Genomic DNA, 8982 nt, shown 5'->3' on the forward strand with positions numbered 1-8982 from the left:
AGAAGAGAGGCTCAAGCATGTGAAGTGCTTCAAGTGCCACACTTGGGGTCACCTTGCCTTAATGTGCCCAACCAAGCAATTGGTGAAGCAACTAGAAGAGTCTCAACCAAAGCCACAAGTTGAGCAAGAGAAGACACCCCAAGTTTAAATCAAGATCAACCATGAAGATGGTGGTGATTTGATAATAAAGAAGAAGAAAACAAGAAGGGGTGGAAAGGCAAGGCATCCAATGCAAACTCAAGATGCTAAGATGATGAGTAAGAATGGAGATGAGAAGAAAGATTATGCTCACATCAAGTGCTTCAAGTGTGGAAGTACGTGACACTTTGCCTCTAAGTGTCCTACCAAGCTTGAGAAGAAGGCTCAAGCAATCCATGAGAGGCAAGGCAATGAGAAGCACCACATGAGCAAGGAAGAGAAGGCCCAATCAAAGAGAAAGTGCTACTCATGCCGGAAAAGGGGACACATGACACATTCATGTCCCCTAGGTAACACTCCTAAGCCTATTTCAATTAATGATGATTCTATGCTTAGGAAGGATGGTAATGGTACCTCTATGGTTGCTATTGCAAAACATCCCGCTACTCATACTAAGGCATTGCCTAAGTATGTTGCTCCTAACTTGAGAGGACCCAAAATTGTTTAGGTACCATTAAAAAGTGGATGATTGTTTGTAGGTACCATCGGCATTGGAGGCTTGATTTAACTGATCTCATATTGATCATCATATGTTGAATCAAGATATGAAGCCTAGTACACATCCAAACCCAATGCCATGACAAATTGAGTGAAGTTCAAGTGCTATCAACATACAAGTGCTATAATTCAAGTTGTTGGTAATTTATTGGATTATTTGATGGCTTGCAAAATAAGTTGAGTTGAAGCTTGTTAGTTGGATGATCATGAGCTAACCAAGGTATATCTCTTGTTGATCATTTTATTTGGGTGCATATGAGTTGATTGAATTGGATAAATATGCAATGTTGCTTGCTATAAGATGTTTGAATGGATAAATTGATTAGTAATCAAGTTTGGGTTGATTTGTATTAGAGAAATTCATGAGATAACTTTTAGTAAGTGGTTTGAATGGATTTATGTCTTATGAAAGTATTTAAATAAGTTGGTTTCAAGTTTGATTCACATTTGATGAAGTATAGCTCAAGTGATTGAAATATGTCCTATATCGTAAAATCTGAGCTAGCTGTGATCTTAGCCATGTTTGAGTGATCAAAACTTATTGGATTGGCACAAAAATTAGTACACATGCTCTAGACTTATGGTATAAGTTTCTGTACAAACTTCATGAGAATTGGATAAGAAATGTTTCGGTTTTGGAGTGCATCTTGTCAGCTATAGTGCAGCAGTTTTCAGCATGTAGCAGTGATGGAAGAATTGAAATCTGGTAGTAATCTAGAAGTCAAATGAATCTCAAATTTTTACAGCTACTAGATAACTTAGTAATGCACACCTCCACCAAATTTTGTGGTATTTGGATTTGTACTTTGGGAAATATGCTTATTTCTTTGAAGGGTACAAAATCTGTTAGAAAAGTGACAAATATTGGATTAATCTAGAATCACTTTGATTGAAGGTCCTCAAGTTGGAAACATGTTTATGAGTATTTGAGGTACCTAAGTTTGGTTTTGAGATGATCTTTAAGCATGAAAATTAAATAGTACAAAGCCATTTGATTGTGGAGTGTACTTAGCACACATTCGGTACTCAAAATTAAAAGATCAAGATCAAACTCAAAATGAAGTTGAAGTTTAAGTTCTAGTGACTATTGGAAATCATTTGGTGGAAAGAAAACGACTAAAACAAGAAGAAAGAAAAGGACTTAAAGAAGGAATCAAGGTTACTCATCAAGTTAAGTCTATTACTTGGATCAATCAATCAAGTTATTTCAAGTGAGTGTCAAGAATGGTTTTTAGAGAGAGGTCACTTCTCCCTATTGTAGGGGCTTGCCGCCTATGAGTAGGTAAACCAAGTGTGGTACTTGGAAGGCTAACATGAAAGTGGTGATCCGAGGAACATTTGAGATGCTTAGTTGAAGCAATCAAAAGGGTTAATCAAGAAAAGCAAGCAACATCCAAAAGAGAGCTAGTCATGATATTTCAAGTGGTATTCTTAAATTGATGCTCTCATGCAAGCAAAGATCAAAAGATAAAGCAAGCCAACCACAACAAGAAAGTGCACTTGATCATAAGTGGTATTCATTTTATATGGGTGAAAAATGGAATTCAAAACAGTATCTATTGGTCTTCACCAAGCTTATAATTGGATTTCACATTGCTATTGAAGTAATGAATTGGAATCTATGTGACTATTCTCTACTCCAACATAGTAAAGGTATCACTGTAATGTGCATGATCATCCCTTACTAGTATATGGTTAGTGCATATAGTACATGCTTCATAGGATCATGCATAACAAATGAAATGCTTAAATTCATAGCCTACCACTATTGTTTGAATGATTACTTGATCTAGTGGTTAGTACATGAATTTGTTCATGAGCTAGTAAACCCAAGTACTTGACTCAATTTAGATTGCTAACAAGTGACAAGTACAACATTGGCAAGATAACCCTTACAAGAGGTGTGAAGAAACTTATCATTGGTTCAAACCGGACTTGGAAGCTTAGACAAATCAATTTAGTTCAAGTCAATCATAGAAGCTCATGATAGTGATAAGAGTACAAGCACAAGATAACAATGTAAATGGATATCTAGTTTGTTTGTTTCAAATGGTATCTAGACTCAAGTATTTTATCAAGAATCTACAAATGATGTCTAGATCAACTCATAAGTGATATCCCATAAGTGGTACTCATGAAGATAGCAAATGTTTAAGAAATAGTTTTTATTGAAAAATCCAACAAGTGGTTCCATACTAGAAGATTCTTTCAAGTGATATCACATCTATACATAATATCAATCATGCAAGAAAATGGTTTCACAAGTGATCCTCAACTTTAAGTGATCATCAAATGAAGAATGCATCCCTCACCTATAAGAGCTCAAGTGTATCAAATGGATGATCCATGCTATCACATAGAAGGAGGTGTCACACAAATTGGTATCAAGATCAAAGATCCTATGTGTGGTATCTCAAGAAGCCTTACACAAGATACAAGTGGTATGAGTTACAAGTGGTATCTACAAGTGGTGTCATTCCAACAATCAAGTGATGTCCATCAAAAATACAAGATTCAAGCCTCAACCATCTACCCCAAACGTATACCTTTGCATCAATGAGAAGCTTACCTTTTATGGAAATTGATGACAAAGGGGAAGAGATTGTACAAAGATTGAAAGCTTTGAGAATGAGATTGCCTCTAACTAAGTCATGCTTGATTAACTTGTTTAATTGTTTTATTCTAACATGACCAAACCTTCTATGCCATAACTAACCCATGCTAGATTTAGTGATCAAACATATTAACAATTGAACTTCTCTAGCATTGAAATCAACCAAGTATAGATTCTCATATCTAAATCCTTTGAATATCAAGTTAGAGCCATCTACACTTATGATCTCTACATCATCCACACCAAATATGCACTTGAAACCAAGATCACAGAATTGAGCTACCGACAATAGGTTGAAGTTCAAGCTCTCTACTAGTAGCATATTGGAAATGCTCAAGTCATTGGATATTGCAATCTTAGCAAGCTATTTGACCTTGTCTTTTCCATTGTCACCAAATATGATACTATTAATCCCATTGCTCTTGTTTTTATTGATTGAATTGAACATCCTTGGATCATTGGTCATGTGTTGTATGCACCCACTATCAAGCACCCAATACCTTCCTCTGGCTTTATAATTTACCTATAAAAGAAGATCAATTCTTTTTAGGTACCCAAACTTGCTTGGGTCCTTGAAGGTTAGTTACCAAGGTCTTTGGTACCCAAATGACCTTCTTCTTTGGGCCCATAATTGGTGTACCAATGAACTTAGCAGTCACACCATTGGCACCCTTATAAAGCATGTAACAAGAATCAAATTTGATTGAGGATACATTAGGTAGCTTGTTCTTGTTAGTCTTGCAATTTTGCTCTATATGCCCAACTTGCTTGCATCTATTGCAAAACTGACCATTGCCCTTCACAAAGCTAGCTTTGGGAGTGACAAAGGCCGCCTTGCCTTTCTTGGAGGTATAGCCTAATCCCTCTTTGTTGAGAGAGAACCTTTGGCTACCCAAGTACTTTAGCAAGCTGGCATCTCCACCATAGGCATTGCCTAAGGCACGAGTGAGCTCATTCACCTCCTTCTTGAGGAACTCATTTTCCACCATTAGTGAGGTTTCACAAGTGAGACCATCACTCAAAGGTGAAGTAGAAGTGGTAGTGCTACAAGAAGTGTTAGTGGGAGCAACAAAAATAGATTCATCAATAATATCACATATTAGTCCCACATCATATGATATGATCACTTGCTCCTTCTTGGCTTCCTCCACTTTAACTTGCTCAATGAGAGAGGAGTGAGCCTTTTCAAGCTTAGAGTGAGCTTTGCCAAGTTTCTCATGGGCTTTCATTAACCCCTCATGAGTGGCATTGAGCTCATCAAAGGATTGCTCAAGAATTTTTACTTTCTTGCACAATTCTTTGCACTCCTTTCTCTTCATCTCATTGCAAGTGTGCACTTGCTCACACATATCCAAGAGTTCCTCCTTGGTGTACTCCTCATCATCATCACCATCATTATCATTGTCCCTACAAGAGTCACTTTCACATTCATCATCATCATCACTCTCATCATATTTTACCTTGGTAGGCTTTGCCATGAGGCACGTCGATGGAGTGTCGAAGATGGAGAGCTTCTTGTTGATGGCGATGCTTGCTAGTGCTCTCTTGATAGATTTCTTGTCATCATCACTAGAGCTATCACCATCCGAGGAACCATCACTATCCCAAGTGACTACATAGCCTCCACCTTTCTTCTTCTTTTGGAATGCCATTTTCTTCTCCTTCTCCTTCTTTTCTTTCTTGTCCTTTTTGAGCTTCTTCTTCTCATCCTCATCATTGTCACTATTGTAAGGTCAATTTGCTACAACATGATCGGGGCTCTTGCAATTGTAGCATCTTCTCATATACTCTTTGCTCTTGGTGTGATCTCTTCTCTTTCTGGCACCATAGCCCTTCTTCTTTATGAATTTGCCCATCTTGCGCACAAATAGAGCCATGGCTTCATCATCAATGTCACTAAGATCATCATCATCACTTGATTGTTTCTTGGACTTGCCCTTGTTCTTGGATGATGATGAGCTAGCCTTAAATGCTACACTCTTCTTCTTCTTGTCCTCTTCTTCCTTCTTGTCCTCTTCTTTCTTCTTGTCCTCCTTGTCACCCACTCCCTTTCCACACGGTATATCTCTTGTGTCATGGCATCACCTAGTACTTGGTTGGGGGTAATGTCCTTCAATCCACCTCTTATGATGAGCAATCTCAACATCTTAAATCTTGGAGGTAAGCACATCAAGAATCGATAAGAGACATTATCATCCTTGATCTTTTCTCCTAATGCCTTCAAGTCATTGACAATGACTTGCAATCGATGGAACATCTCCGGAATGCTCTCATCATCCTTCATCTTGAAACTTGTCAACTTGTCCTTGAGGATGTACAACTTAGCACTCTTCACCGCCGGTGTGCCCTCATATGTTTCCTCTAATCTCCTCCACACCTTATTTGCTCTTTCACAATCTTTGATTTGCTCAAACACCTTGGAATCAATAGCATTGTATATGGTGTTGAGAGTCATTGTGTTGCATTGCTTGTTGATCTTGTCTTGGTTGGTGGGATCATCGGGATCAATGATAGCATAGTTATTCTCGGTCATATCCCATACTTGATCATTTATTGAACCAAGATACATTCTCATCTTTCTCTTCCAATAACCATAGGATGTGCCATCAAAGAACGGTGGTTTGCTCCCCACATGGTTGAACACAACTTGAGCCATAATTTGACACCGAGGTTGTTAAGCCTTTAATCAAACGGTGATCACGGCTCTGATACCACTTGAAAGGTCCTAATATGGCTAGAGGGGGGTGAATAGTCTATTTAAAAACTACAAATCAACTAGAGCAATTTAATTAGTATGACAAATGGTGAAATGCAAACTTGCTCTAGCTCTACAAGGGTTGCAAGCCACCTATCCAACAATTCTAGTAGCAATGATCACTTGACACACCACTTGCAATCCTACTTGCTAGATGAACTTGAATAACAATGCAAGCTCTCAATTCTAATTACACTAAAGAGCTTGCTACAACTAGTTTGCAAGAATGTAAATGAGTGAGTAGGATGATTATACCGCTGTGTAGAGAAATGAACCAATCACAAGATGAAGATTAAGCCAATCACTGGGAGAATACAAATGACAAGAGACAACCGATTTTCTCCCGAGGTTCACGTGCTTGCCAACACGCTAGTCCCCGTTGTGTCGACCAACACTTGGTGTTTCAGCAGCTAAGAGGTGTTTCACAAACCTTGTCCACACGATTGGACACCGCAAGAACCTACCCACAAGTGAGGTAACTCAATGACACGAGCAATTTACTAGAGTTATCTTTCAGCACTCTACCGGGGAAGGTACAACTCCCCTCACAATCATCAGAGACGGCCACGAACAATCACCAACTCATGCCGATCCTCCACCGCTACACCAAGCCATCTAGGTGGTGGCAACCACCAAGAGTAACAAGCAAAATCCACAGCGCAACACGAATACCAAGTCCTCTAGATACAATCACTCAAGCAATGCACTTGGATTCTCTCCTAATCTCACAAAGATGATGGATCAATGATGGAGATGAGTGGGAGGGCTTTGGCTTAAGCTCACAAGGTTGCTATGTCAATAAAAATGTGCAAGAGAATGAGCTTGAGCCAGCCATGGGGCTTAAATAGAAGCCCACACGAAGTAGAGCCGTTGGTCTCCTCACTGCACTGAACACGGGACGACAGGACACTCCGGTCAGATTGATCGGACGCTGGACCTCAGCGTCTGGTCGTGCAACGTGCGCCACATGTCATCGGCTTCAAACGTCGATCGCCCGATCTCAACGGTCAAGTGATGACCGGACGCGTCAGTTAGAAAGTGACCGGACACTGGACCTCAGCGTCTAGTCGTTTCTAGTAAGCTCCCAGAGATGCATTTCTTCGACCGGACACGTCCAGTCGTACTTGACCGAACACAGCCAGTGTTCGGTCAGTTATCCTGACTTCTGTGCAGCTACATCATCTCTGACCGGACGCTGCCTTCTAGCATTCGGTCGCATGACCGACACCAGTTTATCACTGTCACGCTTGACCAGACACATCGGTCCCCCTGAGACCAGCGTCCGGTCAGTTGTAAAACAGCGAGACTGACCCTCTTTCATCTCTATCTCCTTCATCTTTGCTCAAATGTGCCAACCACCAAGTGTATCACCTTGTGCACATGTGTTAGTATATTTTCACAAATATTTTCAAGGGTGTTAGCACTCCCCTAGATCCTAAATGCATGTGCAATGAATTAGAGCATCTAGTGGCACTTTGATAACCGCATTTCGATACGAGTTTCACTCCTCTTAATAGTACGGCTATCTATCCTAAATGTGATCACACTCACTAAGTGTCTTGATCACTAAAACAAAATGGCTCCTATATTTTATACCTTTGCCTTGAGCCTTTTGTTTTTCTCTTTCTTCTTTTCCATGTTCAAGCCTTTGATCATAACCATGCCATCACCATTGTCATGGTCTTCGTCATTGCTTCATCACTTGGAGTAGTGCTACCTATCTCATGATCACTTTGATAAACTAGGTTAGCACTTAGGGTTTCATCAATTAACCAAAACCAAACTATAGCTTTCAGTGCGGCGGTGATGGCGGCGGAAGGGCAGCATCGGGCCATCGGGCGGGCGCGGCGAGCGGGCGCGTGCGGCTAGGCGAAGGAAGTGGCGCTAGCGCGCGTGGCTTAGCCTGACATGGGCGCGCAGCCTAGCACGCGGCTCTGCTTGGCGCGAGCACGCGCGGCTTGGCCGGTGTCGCGAGCGCGCGTCTCGTGAAAGCAGCTGGTCGGCCAAGCTCGCGACGCCGGCCAAGCCGTGCGCGCCCGCGCCAAGCAGAGCCGCATGCCTGGCTGTGCACCCACATCAGGCTAAGCCACGCGTGCCCGTGCCGCTTCCTCCGCCTGGCCACACGCGCCCGCTCGCCGCGCCCGCCCGATGGCCCGATGCTGCCCTTCCGCCGCTACCACCGCCGCACCCAGCCGCCCACTGCCTGCTAGCGTTAAGAGGGACGACCCTGAGAGAGACGACCGAGAGATAAGGGGTAAGTTTGTCTTTTCACAGGGCTTTTGTTAATTTTTAATTGCTTTGATCCGGATGTAGATAACTGAGTTAAGAATTGGGGTAAACGGAGCCTTCATTTTTGGAAAAGTACGAGTAAAAACACAAAGTGAAAGAAAGTGGGAGTAAAATCACAATTGGGGTTTGTAGGGGCAAAAATGCAATATTCAGAAGGGCAAACTTATCATCTTTCAACTTTTTTAACACCGTTACCTGCTGTTCACGGAGTAAGGGTAAACAGAACCTTCATTTTGAAAAAGCAGGGGTAAAACAGACAAAGTGGAAGAAAATGGGGTAAAATCACAATTGGGGTTCAAAATAGGGGTAAGAACGCAATAGCCCCTTAATTTATATATGATATATGATGATGAGAACACAGGTCAAAGCAACCACATGTGAGCAGAGATAAGATTACGAACCAGCATTCGTTCCAGGCGTCGATTATTGAGCTCCTCGAGGCCAAAATGTCACCGTCGTCGGGGAGGCGGGCAACGAAGTCGAGCGGCTGGGCGGGTTCGAAGCCATCACGCCCAGCTGCCGCCCGCCAAACGCCGCACCTCGCCGCCGCTATCCTACCGTGGCGGCACCCCTCTCAACTTCCATGCCGAGGAGGCGACGCCTGCGATGGTGGTTCGGACCCCCAGCC

The sequence above is a fragment of the Miscanthus floridulus genome, chromosome 8, assembly GCF_019320115.1.
Source record: "Miscanthus floridulus cultivar M001 chromosome 8, ASM1932011v1, whole genome shotgun sequence".
NCBI classification, from domain to species: domain Eukaryota; kingdom Viridiplantae; phylum Streptophyta; class Magnoliopsida; order Poales; family Poaceae; genus Miscanthus; species Miscanthus floridulus.